Here is a 15,879-nt window from a genome sequence, read left to right as displayed (position 1 = left end):
TTGTCTTCTAAAATTAAATAGTGGTATGGTTGCAAAACTCTGAGTATACTAAAAGCCACTGAATTGTACACATTACAAGAGTGAATCTTATGGTATATAAATGAGTGAATTTTATGGTACATGAATGATCTCAGTAAGCCTGTTTTTGAGACATTTAAAAATAAAAATAACTGAGGAATTCACTCATCTTTATCATCTTTGTAAGCTCAGCATCTAAGATTCCAGTCTCATAGTAGGTGCGTCAACCCAAATGAGAGACCCAAGATGGGAATCTCAATCAAACAAGGTTTATTAGGCCGAGCTTGAGGATGTGCACCCAGAGAGCACAAGTTCCAATAGCTTATAACCTGTGTTTCAAAGCAAGATTACATGAGGCATGGTATTCATACATTTTTTTAAACAGGGGGATACCTGCAGTACAGTGAAGCAACAATTACATTCTTGTCGATTTGATTGGTATTCAGTGATGTTACACATAAGGTAAAGTAAGTATGTGGCTGAGTGGGTAGGAGAGAAAGGTTAATAATTGCGTAGGCATCTCAGGGTCTGGCGGAAGGATGATTGATTCCATCCTGCCTTTGTTCTATATCTGACACACAAGTTTACAACCAGTACCTGTTAGTAAAATGTTTAACAAACTCCAGTTACAAATGCACAAAGGGTCAGCCTCAGTAAATAGGTCATGGTTTTATTACCCATATGTCCAAACTGCAGCCATCTTGTCTCACTTTTCTCTTTTCTTCTGACACTATCATCATCATCTATCTGTCTATCTACAATATGTTTTCTTAAGGTCCTTGAAATAGAAAAAAAAAACATTTCAAGATGTTTTTCAAGATTTGAGGGGTTACAGTTAAAACATGCCCATTTATGGGAGGTTCTAACAATGATCTAACTGACATAGCTGCCTTTGCACATATACATTCTTCAGCCAGAACAAATATTTAGAAGAGGCTGTGTCAATCCACTTTTCCTTGTATTTCCATTTTCCCCCTTTTGATCAAAATTTCTCTTTAGAGAACACAAATGATCATACTTTATGTCCTTCTGTCTTCCCAGGAAGTCATGTCCCACGTTGGAGGGAAAGAGGTGAGATGAGGTTGATGTAGGCCTGAGGCAGACACTCCAGGGGTATGTAGTGGAATCTGCTGCTATGCTTACAGGATAATTCTATCTACATTGTGCTACCAAAATGGGGGGGAGGGGGTTAATTTTTTTTTTTAATTAAGACAGGGTTTCACTACATTGCCCAGGCTGGTCCCAAACTCCTAGCCTCAAGCAGTCTTTCCACCTTGGCCTCCCAAGTGCTAGTGTGTGGGCCACTGCAACTGGCCTATAATTCTGGTTTTAGCAATAGACTTACGTAGGTTGATTATAAATACCACGAGTAATTTAACTGATAGTAAGAGAAATAGGATAGACACTACGATTATATCAAGGTTTGAGATCCTTCTGTCATTTATAAGTGTGATGATTGGACATTCACACATGTGTGAGATGCACCGCCCTCAACCCTGTTATGACATTGGTACTTTACCCATGAAAAAGGGTTTGAATTGCAGACTGGAAGAAATAGGAAGCCAATTAAACAGATCATTGAGAAGATCGGTAGTTTGTGCCCCCTGTAACCATTTAGCTTGCTTGAAACTTCTTTCTATGCAAGTCTCTACTTCACCTGAGGTGTTGATGTAAGTGCAGCAGGCAGTGTGAGCTACTGCACAGACTCCTTGTCCCAGCTACTCGACAGGCTAAGGTAGGAGGATCACCTGAGCCCAGGGAGGTCAAGGCTGCAGTAAGCCATGATCACACCACCACACTCCAGCCTAGGCGACAGAGCGAGACCCTCCCTCAAAAAAAAAAAAAAAAAAAAAAAAAAGCTCCTTTCAATTTGCCAGCTATTTTGCCAGTTATTTACATTATGTGCCCATCCTTGGGTTGGTGGGTGTGGCCCAATGCCACCTACCAAAATGTATCTATTAACTATTCATTCATGGGTAAGTTGTTTAAAACATGAGTGAGCCATGGATTGGTTTTACTGCAGGTCTTACAAAAGCCTGCATAAGCATGATACATAACAAACAAGACGTGCTGGCACAATTTGCTTTTGCTTTTTCTCCTTTGGACATTCAGTTGCCAGTTATGACAGCAACGGTGGGAAGCCAGGAATGTGCAGGGACAGCGGCCTGGAAAAGATGAGGAATTAAGTTTGTGTTCCAGATAAGTTAGAGAATTTGTCCCTGATTGACTTCCTGATAGACAGGCCTGGGGGCGGTGGGAAGGGGTGAGACTTAGGGGATATAATTAAGCACAGAATGAAAATATGGCCTGGCTTTAGAAGCTGAATTTGAATTTGGAAAGGGACACTTGGAGAGAACTGGTGCAAGTATATGGTAACATTTGGAGTGTTGTTATTCAATATCAATATTGAATATTGATTTTTCTGAAAAATCAATCACAGGTGCAACAAGTAGTATGTAATGATATTGAATGGCCCTAGGAAGCTGGTGACAAATCCAGCAATCTGAGAGACTGCCTCTATCTGCCACACTTTGGAAAAGTTTAGCTCATGAACTATTTTTCCATCACCAGCAGAGACCCTGAAAAGTCAAGTGTATATATATATTGGTGGCCATCATGTGTGTGGAAACATTAACCAGGTTATATAACCTATAATCTGAGTCAAAGCAGACAAGGCCAATAGTCCCCAAAGTAAATATAATACTCTAAGAATGTTTAGACAGGAGATCATACAGGCCTGCTCTGAAGTCTTGGGTCAATTAGCTGTCCACTCAGATGTTGTCAACTTCTCGTCCTGGTTTCAGGGTTGAAGCTGTTTGGTGAATCAGAGACAGGGATCTTTGGTGGGAGTCATGGTCCATTCAGGAAGTTGTGCCTTTTTAAGGTGAGAGATATGGATCCGTGAGTCTACACCCTTTAACTCTGCTGTGCATGGATTACTCAACGGTGCCTGGCAAGGGCCCCTCCATCAAGGCTGGAGGGAGTCCTTTATGAGATGTCTTTTTCAACAGACAAAACTTCCAGGTTGGAGGTCATGACCAGAATCTTCATCTCCCAGGAGTACACTGTGGGACGTGTCTTGCACTAAGGTCTGCCTTTTCATGAGTTGGTGAATGAGTCCCTTAAAATAGTGCAAGATGTCCCCATTCAGTAAATTTGGATCAGTCATCTTGATTCCCACGTGCCTGGGTCTTCCAGTTACAATTTCATGAGAAGAGAGCTGATAAAGGGATGGATCAAAGGTTGAACAATACCAAGGGAAGTGCCTTCGGCCAGCAGAGGCGAAAAGCCTCCATAAATTTAGCCAATTTTTTCTATTATTCCATTGGTCCATTGCACCAATCCAGGGACTTAGCCAATTGTGTTATTATTCCATTGCTCCATTCTACCAATCCAGAGGACTAAGGGTAGTAGGCACAATCAAAATACTGAAATATAGGCCAATTTTTTTTTTTTTTTTTTTTTTTGAGATCAAGTCTCGCTCTGTCACCTAGGGTGGAGTGCAGTGGTGCAATCTTGGCTTACTGCAACCTCCGCCTGCCGGGTTCAAGTGATTCTCCTGCCTCAGCCTCCTGAGTGGCTGGGACTACAGGCATGCGCCACGATGACCGGCTAATTTTTGTATTGTTAGGGAAGACAGGATTTCATCATGTTAGCCAGGCTGGTCTTAAACTCCTGGCCTCAGGTGATCCGCCCACCTCAGCTTCACAAAGTGCTGGGATTACAGACGTGAGCCACTGCGCCCAGCCCCAAATTTTACAAATGCTCAATGACCTGGGCAGTAAAATAAGTTCCCCTAGTGCTGTGAAGTTCAAAAGGGGACTCCCCACAATGTAGGGGAGTAGAATCTAATAAGATTTTACCCACTACCATTGACCATCAGCAGGATGGGCAATTACATTACCCAATGCAAAGACATGCATGTCATTACCAATGCATGTTTATATGCTTAAGATGGTGGCAGCTGGATAAAATCAAGCTGCCACATCTCAAAAGGTCTAGGTAGAAAAAGAAAATGACCCTGAGCCCCATAAAGGGGTTTTCCAGGATTGTGTTTTGGGTAGATGGTACACTGTGAATCAATCTTCTGTGCCATGATGACAGTTTCCAATAATATTGTTTATAATAGGATATCATTTTATCTGAATTCCAATGGGTCAAGCTGTAAATGTGTTCCATGAAGGACATCTGACACCCCACTAGGATGATGGGTTTATCATTAGGTCCATACCATAGTTCAGTTTGGGGGAAAAAGTACCCCCACTTTCATTTCCAGGTAGATCTTTCTTCGGTGGAAGCTAAGTCTTGGATTTCCTTTAGCGTAGACTTAACTGTTTAAGTCTCACAGTCATTCCAAGGATCGGACTGGTGTCTCAAACACACCTCTCTTAGCTACTGCATCAGCAAATTGACTACCTTGATTCTATGTTGTGTCTAATTCAGAGCGGCCTGGAACCTTTATAACTGCCAAAAGCAAGCTCCAAGACTAGTCCATTTTTTATGGGTTGCCCTGAGAAGGTTAAATACCCTCTCTCTTTCCATAGCATTCCCAAGTTATGAGCACCACTGGATGCATAGGGGCATAATTTTTGCCACTTTATTCTTTGCTAGTTGACAAGTTTGAGTCACGGCAATCAGTTCAGCCAGTTGGGCTGACTTAGCCTGAAGACCAGCTTCAATGACCATGGCACATCCTGCTTTAAACTTACTACCTTCTCCCCTCAAGTAAGATACATCTGTAAACCATTCTGTCTAGGCATTATCTAGTGGTGATTCTTGTAGGTCTGTCCTTGGGGTAAAAAGTTGGGTATGTCATCAGGATGAAGTCATAAGAGATCTTGTCAGAAGACTGGCCAGGCCTGGTGCAGTGGCTCATGCCTATAATCCTAGCACTTTGTGGTCTGCTAAATTCATATTTGGGAAAAGTAAGTGGGGCACTGTATATCCCTGTGACATCACATTTAAAGTATCCCGTCATTCTCTCCAGGTAAAGGCAAACAAATACCAACTACCTGGATGTATAGGGATGCTTAAAAAGTCACTACAGAGATCCACAAGTACCACTGAAGGTGGGCAGATTGCTTGAGCCCATGAGTTCGAGACCAGCCTGGGCAACATAGTAAACGTTGTCTCTACAAAAAATACAAAAATCAGCCAGGTGCAATGGTGCACACCTGTAGTCCTAGCTACTGGGGAGACTGAGGCAGGCAGATTAACTGAGCCCAGGAGGTCGAGGCAGCAGTGAGCTGTGATCATGCCACTGCACTCCAGCCTGGGTGACAAAGCAAGACCCTGTCTAAAAAAAAGAGAGAGAGAGAGAGAGGCCAGGTTAGAATCATTGCAACAAGAGACAGTAACATTAGAGGATAGTAAAATTAAGACCTAATAGGAAGTCAATCTATTGAAAGATAAGTGTTAAGTTATGATGAGAATTCAGAAGTAGCTCAACTGAATGTGGAATGAAGGTAGTAAGGGAGGGGACCCCAAGACTGTCTCTCCAACAATTTTATAGAGAAGGGCTGTAGCTGATATTGCCCTTACACAAGGGGACAGCCCTCGAGTCACTGGATCCAACTGCTGACTATAATAGCCTATAGGTCTTTGCTGGTCACCATGTTTGAGTCAACATACCAAATGTGTTTCCCCATCTTCATAAAGAGAAAGAAAGTTCATAGTTTGGGTGTCTTATTGCTGGGGCATTTATTAATCTTTTTTTTTTTTTTTTTTTTTTTAAAAACAGACTCCTGCTCTGTCACTCAGGCTGGAAGGCAGTCAGCTCACTGCAACCTCTGCCTCCTTCAAGCGATTCTCCTGCCTCAGCCTCCCACGTAACTGGGACTATGGACGTTTTGCCACCATATCTAGCTAATTTTTGTATTTTTAGTAAAGACACGGTTTCACCATGTTGCCCGGGCTGGTCTTGAACGCCTGGCCACAACTATTTGCCTGCCTCGGCCTTCTAAAGTGCTGGGATTACAGGCATCAACCACCGCACTTGGCCTACTAATCTTTCTTTAATTTGTTGCACAGCTGGTTGTCCCTCATGAGTCCACATGATGGGACCAGGCCGGTCATTCTTTAAACAGATGTAAAAGGGTTGAGCCGCACGATAAAAATTTAGTATCCAGCTTCTACAATAGCAAGCCAACTCCAAGAACCCTCTAAGCTATTTTTTAGTAGTAAGCATCAAAAAAGCTAAGATTCCTTTGATTCTATCAGGATTGATGCTCAATCCTTTGGCTGACATGACATGTCCCACATGTGTGACTTGAGAAAGACAATATTAAAGTTTACTCTTAGACACCTTGTGCCCTGTAATGGCCAATTGCTGAAGTAAGTACAAGTTTTCTTCTTCAGAGGAAGAAAGTGTGTCAGAGCAAAGGAGGAGGTCATGCACACACTGGATGAGGGATGAGGATCCCCTGAGAGAAGTCCGAGTCTGCTAAATTCGTATTTCAGTATTTGGGAAAAGTAAGAGGCACTGTATATCGCTGTGACATCACAGTCCAAGTATCCCGTCATTCTCTCCAGGTAAAGGCAAACAAATACTGACTACCTGGATGTATAGGGATGCTTTAAAAAGGCACTACAGAGACCCACAACTGAAAAATATTGTCAGGGACAGGCACAGTGGCTCACACCTATAATCCCAGCACTTTGGGAGGCTGAAGCGGGTGGATCACTTGAGGTCAGGAGTTTGAGACCAGCCTGGCCAACATCATGAAACCCCGTCTCTACTAAAAATACAAAAATAAGCCGGGTGTGGTGGTGCACGCCTTTAATCCTAGCTACTTGGCAGGCTGAGGCAGGAGAATCGCTTGATTCCGGGAGGTGGAGGCTGCAGTGAGCTGAGATTGTGCCACTGTACTCCAGCCTAGGGGACAGAGTGAGATTCCGTCTCAAAAAAAAAAAAAAAGAACACTATCGTCATTGATGTTTGGTATGGCAGACAGAAGTATGAAGGTTAAGAAGCACTGGATATCTAGGCATTATAATACCGTCTACAGCCCTTAAGTTCTGTACAAATCTCCATCCCCTTCCCATTTGGTTCTCTGACAAGGAAAATGGGGGTGTTGCAGGGACTGGTGCAGGGAATAATAAAACTTCTCTCAAGATAATCTCATGATTGGGGCAACTCCACCTAAGGCTTCCTGCCATAGTGGCTATTATTTTACGTTAAGCAAGGGATTCATAGTGTTAATCTCAACCTTTATTGGAGCAGCTGAGAGTATCTTTCCTATGTCTGTGTTAGACTGGGACCACAGCTGGTAAGACATAGTTTCAAGTAAACGCTCAGCTTCTGGCATTAGTAGAAAAGTTGAAGTTTAAAAGAAGCCTTATGGTTTCCTTCCCTTTATTATATTTCTTTTTGTTTTCCCATTTTCCCAATCACATGAGGGTGTCTTTACACCACTAACATCAATTTGTGATTTGTTTTTTTTGAGACATAGTCTCACTCTGTTGCCCAGGCTGGAGTGCAATGGTGTGATCTCGGTTCACCGCAACCTCCGCCTCCCAGGTTCAAGCAATTCACCTGCCTAAGCCTCCCAAGTAGCTGGGATTACAGGCATGCACCACCACGCTCGGCTACTTTTGTATTTTTTTTAGTAGAGACGGGGTTTCTCCATGCTGGTGAGGCTGGTCTCAAACTCCCGACCTCAGGTGATCCGCCCAACTCAGCCTCCCAAAGTGCTGGGATTACAGGTGTGAGCCACCGCACCCGGCCAACTTGTGATATATTATGAGAGCATTATTTGGTTTGCTTTCCCTAATCCCATGGTTCGAGTTCCAGAAACATTTCCCACTTTGAGGAAAAAGAGATGAGCATTATGGATGTTGTGGAAATTTCAATCCAGAAGGTTAAACAGGCACTTCTGGGCATATCTGGAAAACACGGGATTGGCTGAGGGTATCATATTCATAGCCCTTGGGAGGAAACCAAACCCAATGAACCAGTAAAGCACAGGTGTGAATTTAAACCAAGAGATAGGTTTATTAGGTATACCCACCATGTTAACTTTTTCATTCCTCTGAGAAATGAGGTTTTCAAGTAAGGTGGAATTTATAACTGATACAGCAGCTCCGGTGCCGATTATTGTGTTATTTTTTCCCCAAAGAGTGACTTAAAGCAGCATAATGGGAGAAATGAAAACCCCCTATTTCCTCAGAGGATTCCTAGTTTTCCAGTTTATCATCCTGTTGTTTCCATTTCAGTATCTTGCAATTCCTTTTAAAATGCCCTAGTTTCTTGTAGTAGTGACAGACAAGGGGAGAAGAGCTCTTAGGACCAATAGACTTAATTTTCTTCTTCTTGGCCTGGGAGTTTTAAGAGGTTAACTGTTGCCATTGTTAAGTATACAGCCTTTTGATTTTCCTTTTTTGACTGTACAGGACAACTGGTCAGCTAAGTTGACCTGTCATTAGTTCTGGCCATCACCTAGTCAGTCATGTGACATTTGACAATAGTGGGTAGTGCATCATCCAAATTGTTTGGGAAATCTTAATTTAATAATGTGTCGTTTTTATTGTTTTCCAAGTTGTCCACTGACATCTGCAATATTGTTTTCATATTTTATCAAAGTGGGTAAAAAAAAAATCTACAACAGGCCCATCCGGATTCTGGCAGCATTGCTGGATTTTAATCCAATCTATGATCTTTTTTTTTTTTTTTTTTTTTTTTGAGACACAGTCTCACTCTGTCACCCAGGCTGGAGTGCAGTGGTACAATCTCAGCTCACTGCAACCTCTGCCTCTGAGGTTCAAGCAATTCTCCTGCCTCAGTCTCCTGAGTAGCTAGGATTACAGGCATGTGCCATCACGATTGGCTAATTTTTGTACTTTTAGTAGAGATGGGGTTTCACCAGTTGACCAGGCTGGTCTCGAACCCCTGACCTCATGATCCACCCACCTCGGCCTCCCAAAGTGCCCAGCCATAATCTATGATCTTTTGAAAAAAACAAGGGAATGGCATTTAACAGAGAAGCTGCTCATACCCACGCATCTTTGAGCCATCTTCTCAAAGTTGGGGAGCTGGCTGCAGCAGAGGTCATACTGGATTTTCAGGAACAAGATCTGTTAGGGGATCCAACCACACTGTGCTTTTTCTACCTATTCCTTAGCTTAAGCAGCTGAAACCAGCATGTAGACAAGCCGATAAATGTCGGAATGACCTGGGTCATAGATTTTAATTGTGAGTTCAAATTCTTTGGTAAAGCAAATCCGATCTTCATAAGGGCCAGGAAGTTCCTTAACTATGGCCCATAATTTGGCCTTCGACTAGGATTGATAAAGAATCAGGACTCCAGGCAGGCTGGGCACACACACTGCTGGTACTGGAAGTGAACCACTGGGACCAAGCACGAGCAAGCCAGTGAGTAGCTCCCGCAGCCCCCTGGACCCAGGGCCATGCATGGCAGCTGCCAAGGTGGCTTTAACCAAGAGAGCAGATCCAACTGAGCTTACAACAACATTTTTGAAGTATGCAAGCACTGAGAAAAATGGTGAATTTTTCATGTCTCCCAATGACTTTATCACTCCATACTTGAACATTTTTGGAGAAAGCCAGCCTAATCCAAAGATGGTGGAACTTTTAAGTAGAGTGGTGGGTCAGACCGAAGATGGGAGGAATGTTGTCCCAGTGTTGGTGATGCTATGTTTGATAACTTGATGAAGGTGGCATCCACCAGATATTTCCACTGTAATGACTAATATCTTTTCAACAGTGTGTGGCCTTTTAATTGGTCCTGGGTGCCCCTGATACTTTGTTTATGGTAGCCTTTCAGCTGTTTGACAACACTGGCAAAGGAGAAGTAACTTTTGATCAGAAAGAGGATTGTACCAGCAGTCTACAGGTCTCATCCCAGTCACTGTTCCCTGGTCCCAATGGTAACAACTGACATTTATCACCATCAACTGGTTTTGCCTGTTTTTAAACTTAATTGGAACTATACAGAATGTACCCTTTCAGTCTGGCTTTTGTTCAACATTTCTGAGATTAATCCATGCTGTATTTTTTATTTTTCTTCACTGTATAGAATTCCATTGTGTGACGGCATATCCATTCTAGGGTCGATAGACATTTTGAGACATTTTCAGTTTTGGCTACTACAAATAATGTGTTTTCAACATTGTTTTATGTATTTTTTGGGTGTGTGTGTGTCTCTGTGTGTGTGTGTGTGTGTGTGTGTGTGTGTCTCAGTATTTCTAGGAACAGAACTGCTGAGTCATAGAAAATGTGTAAATTTGCCTTCAGTAGATCTTGCTAAACTGTTTCCCCAAATGATGGTACCAATTAACACTCATACCATCATTGTATGACGGCTCCATGTATTTCAGATCGTTGCCAACACTTGATATCAGCCATTTTTATTTCAGTGACATCTCACTGTGTGGTTCTGATGAGTATTTCCCTGATTCCAAATGGGTCCTAGACCTTTCTTTCATATTTATTGGCCATTTAGGTATCCTCTTCAGTCATGTGCCTATTTTCTGGACACAAGACCTTTGGTGGTTATATGTTTCACAGATGTCTTTACTCTGTGCACTGTTACTCATTTAACTGAGTCTTGAGGAACTTCAGTTCCTAATTTTAATGTAGTACAAATTATCAGCATTTTCTTTTGTAGCTAGCTCTTTTTGCATCCTGATTAAGAAACCTTTGCTTTCCTCCAGGTCCGGAAAATAATCTCTTTCATTATCTTCCAGAAGTCTGTTTTCCTTTCAAATTTAGATTTTAATTGTTCTAGAATTTGTGATATTTTTACATGGTATTAAAGGTAAGGGTCGAAGATCCTTCCCTGGCCCTCTTCCCCACGGATATGTAGATCACCCAGCACCACCATTTAATGAAAAAGATCACTCTTCTTTCTTTTTTTTTTTTTTTTTTTTTTTGAGACGGAGTTTTGATCTTACTGCCCAGGCTGGAGTACAATGGCACGATCTCGGCTTACTGCAACCTCCACCTCCCAGGTTCAGGCGATTCTCCTGCCTCAGCCTCCCAAGAAGCTGGTATTACAGGCACCGCCACCATGCTCAGCTAATTTTTTGTATTTTTAGTGGAGACGGGGTTTCACCATATTGACCAGGCTGGTCTCGAACTCCTGATCTCAGGTGATCCACCCGCCTCGGCCTCCCAAAGTGCTGGGATTACAGATGTGAACCACCAAACCCAGCCAAGATCACTCTTTTCTTTATTGCACTGCAGTGGTACTGCTGTCAAAAATACAATATGGGGCTGTATCTGAATGTTCTATTCTTTTTATATAATTGTATATTATCCAATAATAATATACTATCTTAATTACTACAGCTTTGTAAGTCATACCTGATAAGTCTTTCAACTTTATTCTTTAAGATTATCTTCGCTATTCTTGGCCCTATTCATTATCAAAACAATTTTAGAATAAGTTGTTAATTTCCACAAACATCTTGCTGGGATTCTGAATGCTATTGCATTGAATATGTGTAATATCTGTGTGTATATGTATAATTAAATGGTTTTTTGTTTGGTTTTGTTTTCTTTTGAGACAGAGTTTCGCTCTTGGATGGAGTGCAACGGCACAATCTCGGCTCACTGCAACCTCCACCTCCTGGGTTCAAGCGATTCTCCTGCCTCAGCCTCCCAAGTAGCTAGGATTACATGGGCCATCATCTCACCCGGCTAATTTTTTGTATTTTTAGTAGAGATGGGGTTTCACCATAATGACCAGGCTAGGCTGATCTCGAACTCCAGATCTCAGATGATCCACCCTCCTCAGCGTACCAAAGTGCTGCGATTACAGGCGTGAGCCACCACGCCCAGCCAATTAAATGTTTTAATCCCTTAAAAAAAGAGAAAGAGAATTAGGAATCCCCCACCTGTCATAGGCTGATCCCAGAATGATGCAACCACAGGAAGCATTCCTGTAGAGTTCCTGTCCCTCACTTCTGCACAAGAGATTGCTCCCAGGGTAGGTGGAAGGACAACAAGAGCAGGGGCCTTTGGAGCCATGTTCCCTGTCACAGTCTGTTTAACAAGTGACAGACAAGGAGAAAGAGATGGGAGAAGAAGAAAAATTAGATCCAGCCTGGGGAGTTAGAAAGATGTAGAGCGAAGGTGTAGGTGGTGAAGGAGGCACCAAAGAGTAAAGAAGGTACTTCTGAAGATTGTTTTTTAATAAGAGAGTATATCTGAGAGCTATCTGTTACCACCTCTAAGTTGTTTATTAGCATTCTGTAAGGAAAAAAGATCATCCTACCCACTTTTACTACTTTCAAGATACCACTGAAAGTAGCTTCCCCATTCTGGTTGCTTAATTTTTGCACTACTAGCACCTTCCATCCTGGTCTGCATGTATGCCAATTTTGGCATATCAAAGGATCTGCATTTAGGCCACTGTGATGTAGAGTCATTCTGAAGTTGTGGTAGTCCATTTGTTTAAGTGATTACACAATGAGGCACCCTAAGTACTGTATATTAACCCAGCTGGGGTTTCTAAAGGTGGAATCAGATGTTCTGCAGTTGCAGGGGATTTAGTCGATTTAGAGGCTTTGTTCTCCATAATTTTTAATACCTTCTCATTAGATTGACTAAGTCAGGAGGTGTTCTGAATCTGAATGTGCTGCTTGCAAACACAAAGCTTGAGGATGAGCACCCAGGAAGCATGAGTTCCAGTAGGTTATTATCTGTGCTCTGAAGTAGACTGCATGAGGCACGGTCTTTATACATTATTTTAAACAGGAAAGTATGTGCAGTATGGTGAAGCAATAGTTGAGAATTTGGTTCATATTCAGTGATGTTATGCCTAAAGTAAAGTAAATATGTGGTTGAGTGGGTAGGAGAGAAAAGTTAATAATTGTGTAGGCACCTTAGGGTCTGGTGGAAGGATGATTGATTCCATCCTGCCTTTGTTCTGTATCTGACAAACAAGTTTACAACCAGTATCTGTCAGTAAAATATTTAACAAACTCCAGTTACAAACCCAAGGGGTCAGCTTTAGTTTGTAGGCGGTGGTTTAATCACGCATATGTCCAAACTGTAGCCATCTTGGGCCAGTTTTCTTTTCTTCTGACACTATCTATCATCATCTGTCTGTCTGTCTACAGTATGCTGTCTGAAGTTTCTTCAAATAGGACAAACATTTTGAGAAGTTTCTCAGGATTTGAAAGGTTACAGTTAAAACATGCCTACTTATGGGAGTTTGTAATGCTTATCTCTGACATAGCTGCCTTTGCATGTACACACATCTCTGGGCCAGAAAGAAATTTAGAGGAGGACTGTGTTGATCAGTTTTTTCTTTTATTTGTTTTCACAGGTGTAATAAATGTGTTGCTTAAATTTTAAATTGTCCTTTGTATAGCACTTTACATTTTATAAAGCACTTTCACTGGCATTCTTTCTTTGACTACTATTAGCCAAAAACCCAAAAATTGTTTTAATACTGTAACAGTTAAAAACAATCAACCATGGCCGGGCTTGGTGGCTCAAGCCTGTAATCCCAGCACTTTGGGAGGCCAAACTGGGTGGATCACCTGAGGTCAGGAGTTTGAAACCAGCCTGACCAACATGATGAAACCCCATCTCTACGAAAAATAAAAAAATCTGCCAGGCATAGTAGTGGCAGGCGCCTGTAATCTCGGCTACTCAGGAGGCTGAGGCAGGAGAATTGCTTGAACCCAGGAGGCGGAGTTTGCAGCGAGCTGAGATTGCACCACTGCACTCCAGCCTCGGGGACAAGAGCGAAAATCCACGTCAAAAAAAAAAAACAAAAAAACCATGCTATAATTATAGTTCTGACCAAATTAATTGAATATCCCAAAGTTAAAAAGATTAAAGGTAATAGCTAAGTGAGCAAAAGCAATTAAGAAAGATAACTGTAATTACATAGACAAAATGTATATAAACAAAAAAATAAAGTTTTAAAACACGACAATCAATTCTAAACATCTGTTCTGGTTGATTTGTGGGGTTTTCTTCTACTTTGAAGCTGTGGGTTTCATATAAATTTAATGATCAACTTAATGAATCTAACCTTGGTGCTGATGAGTCAAGAAAAGGATGAGATAACCACGATATATCAAAGATACAAAAGGGACAATTCTAATCTCATCTAATGAAATTGGGAAGCCAAAGATCAGGAATAATGTCTAATTAAACACATAAGTTTACTGAATATAATAATATACATAAGAAAGAAAAAGAGTTTCACAGCAATAGCTTATATTAAAGATGCTATTTACGAAAAGTTTTCTGATAAATAAGATTAAAGATTAACTCTTATAAATCTCAACAATACCAAATACTTGTTCATTTTAAGCTCCAACCAGGAAACAAAATGAAAAATACTGAAATGCAAATTTTAGAGCTTTAGTAACCTTTTTAATATGGAATTAGGAGACAGTGAAAAGGCTATGAATTTAATTCAACTATTTTCTTGTCTTTTTAAATCTTATAAGGGTGTTAACTCACATTTAAGGATATGGAGAGGGTTCTTATCATGATGAATTTAACATCTGTTAAACTCTTAGTTGGTATGCATGCTCTGAAGGACACCATTAGTTACTCTAATATAACTTCCACTTCCACTCTCTAGATTCCTTCTTCTGGCTTTTTTATATATTTAGAAGTAAAGGGTTATTTTTATATTCAAAAGTACCTTTCGAAACTCAATCATACCACTGGGTGGACTAGATGGAAGAAAATTGAGAGCAATAGTCAAATGTGGTAAATCAACAGTTAACTTCACAACTTGTCCAAGTCATCCTGGGAACTGAAATTCTGATATGCACAAATTAGGGGAACAACCTCCCAAATGAAACTATCCTTAAGTTTCCAATAAACCAAAATCCTAGCTTCTAATTATCATTTTTTCTTTCTAAAAATCAACTGGCCTAAGTCTTTTAAAAAAACACACACACACAAGGTAGTTGAGGTGACTTAAATGTCAATGAATTTTCAGACTGGTTAAATTATACTTGAAACACCACAGAATGCTGTTTCAACCTTTAAAGCAAGTTGAACAACAGTAATACAGTATAATCTCACAGGATGTTTTTAAAATGAGACTGTGAGTACACAAACTTCTTTTAAAATTGGTTTTTAAAAATAGTAAGTAGTGGTTGCCTCTGAGGAGTGCAAGCATAAAAGAAGCTTACTTTCACTTTACTACCTCCTGCTTTTTTTTTTTTTTTTAACCAAGAGCATCACTCCCCAATAACCTTGGTTATCAAGACGCACCTTAAGAGTAATCTAAAAAAGCACAGAGCTTAAATAAACTTCCTCAAAGACATACAGATGGAGAGGTACAAATTAGAAAATACACTCCATGGGAGAGACTACGAATTAGACTGGTAAGATCAAAATATACACAGAGCAGAATGGGAAGGAAACTGCAGAGAGGAGACAAGCAAAAGATTTGTAAAGTGGGAAGGAAGCAGCAGAGAACAAAGACAAAAAGAACTAAGCAACCAAAGACAACTTTGAAGTGAAGGAGATGCATGTCTTTAGAGTCAAACTAGAAATGGCAGGATGATGGGAAAGGAAAAGAAATAAACAAGAAAAAATACTCGTGATCACAAACTATGGGGGGATACTTGAGTTCCTGTAACTGGTAATGCCACCACTGACACCATTTTAGTCAATCATATGCTATCATGAATCACATTTAAGTACAAGATCCAGTAAACACTAACAGTGTAACTGGAGCAACACTTTTCACAAAGGGTCAACAGGACTAAATGCTTTGTATTCTCCCGCTGCTAGGCCACTTGGCTGCAGTATTCCCCAACAATGAGACATGTTTCATCAGCAGTTAAGGAAAGCCATGGAGCAGTGAGACATTATTTCCTCTTACCCGCTTCTAGATACCAGCCTACATCTCAGCA

At 41.1% G+C, this 15,879-nt stretch overlaps 1 protein-coding gene across 4 annotated transcripts in view; it reads right to left on the bottom strand.

Annotated features, from left to right (window-relative positions):
* The window catches only part of FAM60A (family with sequence similarity 60, member A), a 45,683-nt gene that overhangs the window by 21,719 nt on the left and 8,085 nt on the right, over positions 1 to 15,879 (bottom strand). The window contains exon 2 of one of the 4 annotated variants that reach the window (XM_011979555.1): positions 2,752 to 2,893. The exons of 2 other annotated variants lie outside the window; for them this stretch is intronic. The gene's annotated coding sequence lies outside the window, so the exon portion shown is untranslated. The remainder of the gene's footprint in view (positions 1 to 2,751; positions 2,894 to 15,879) is intronic. One more of the 4 variants, XM_011979556.1, reaches the window with a different exon arrangement.

Source organism: Mandrillus leucophaeus, unplaced genomic scaffold (assembly GCF_000951045.1).
Source record: "Mandrillus leucophaeus isolate KB7577 unplaced genomic scaffold, Mleu.le_1.0 Scaffold203, whole genome shotgun sequence".
NCBI classification, from domain to species: domain Eukaryota; kingdom Metazoa; phylum Chordata; class Mammalia; order Primates; family Cercopithecidae; genus Mandrillus; species Mandrillus leucophaeus.
Note: the sequence above shows the minus strand (reverse complement) of the source record. Positions and strands in the feature narration are given on the sequence as shown.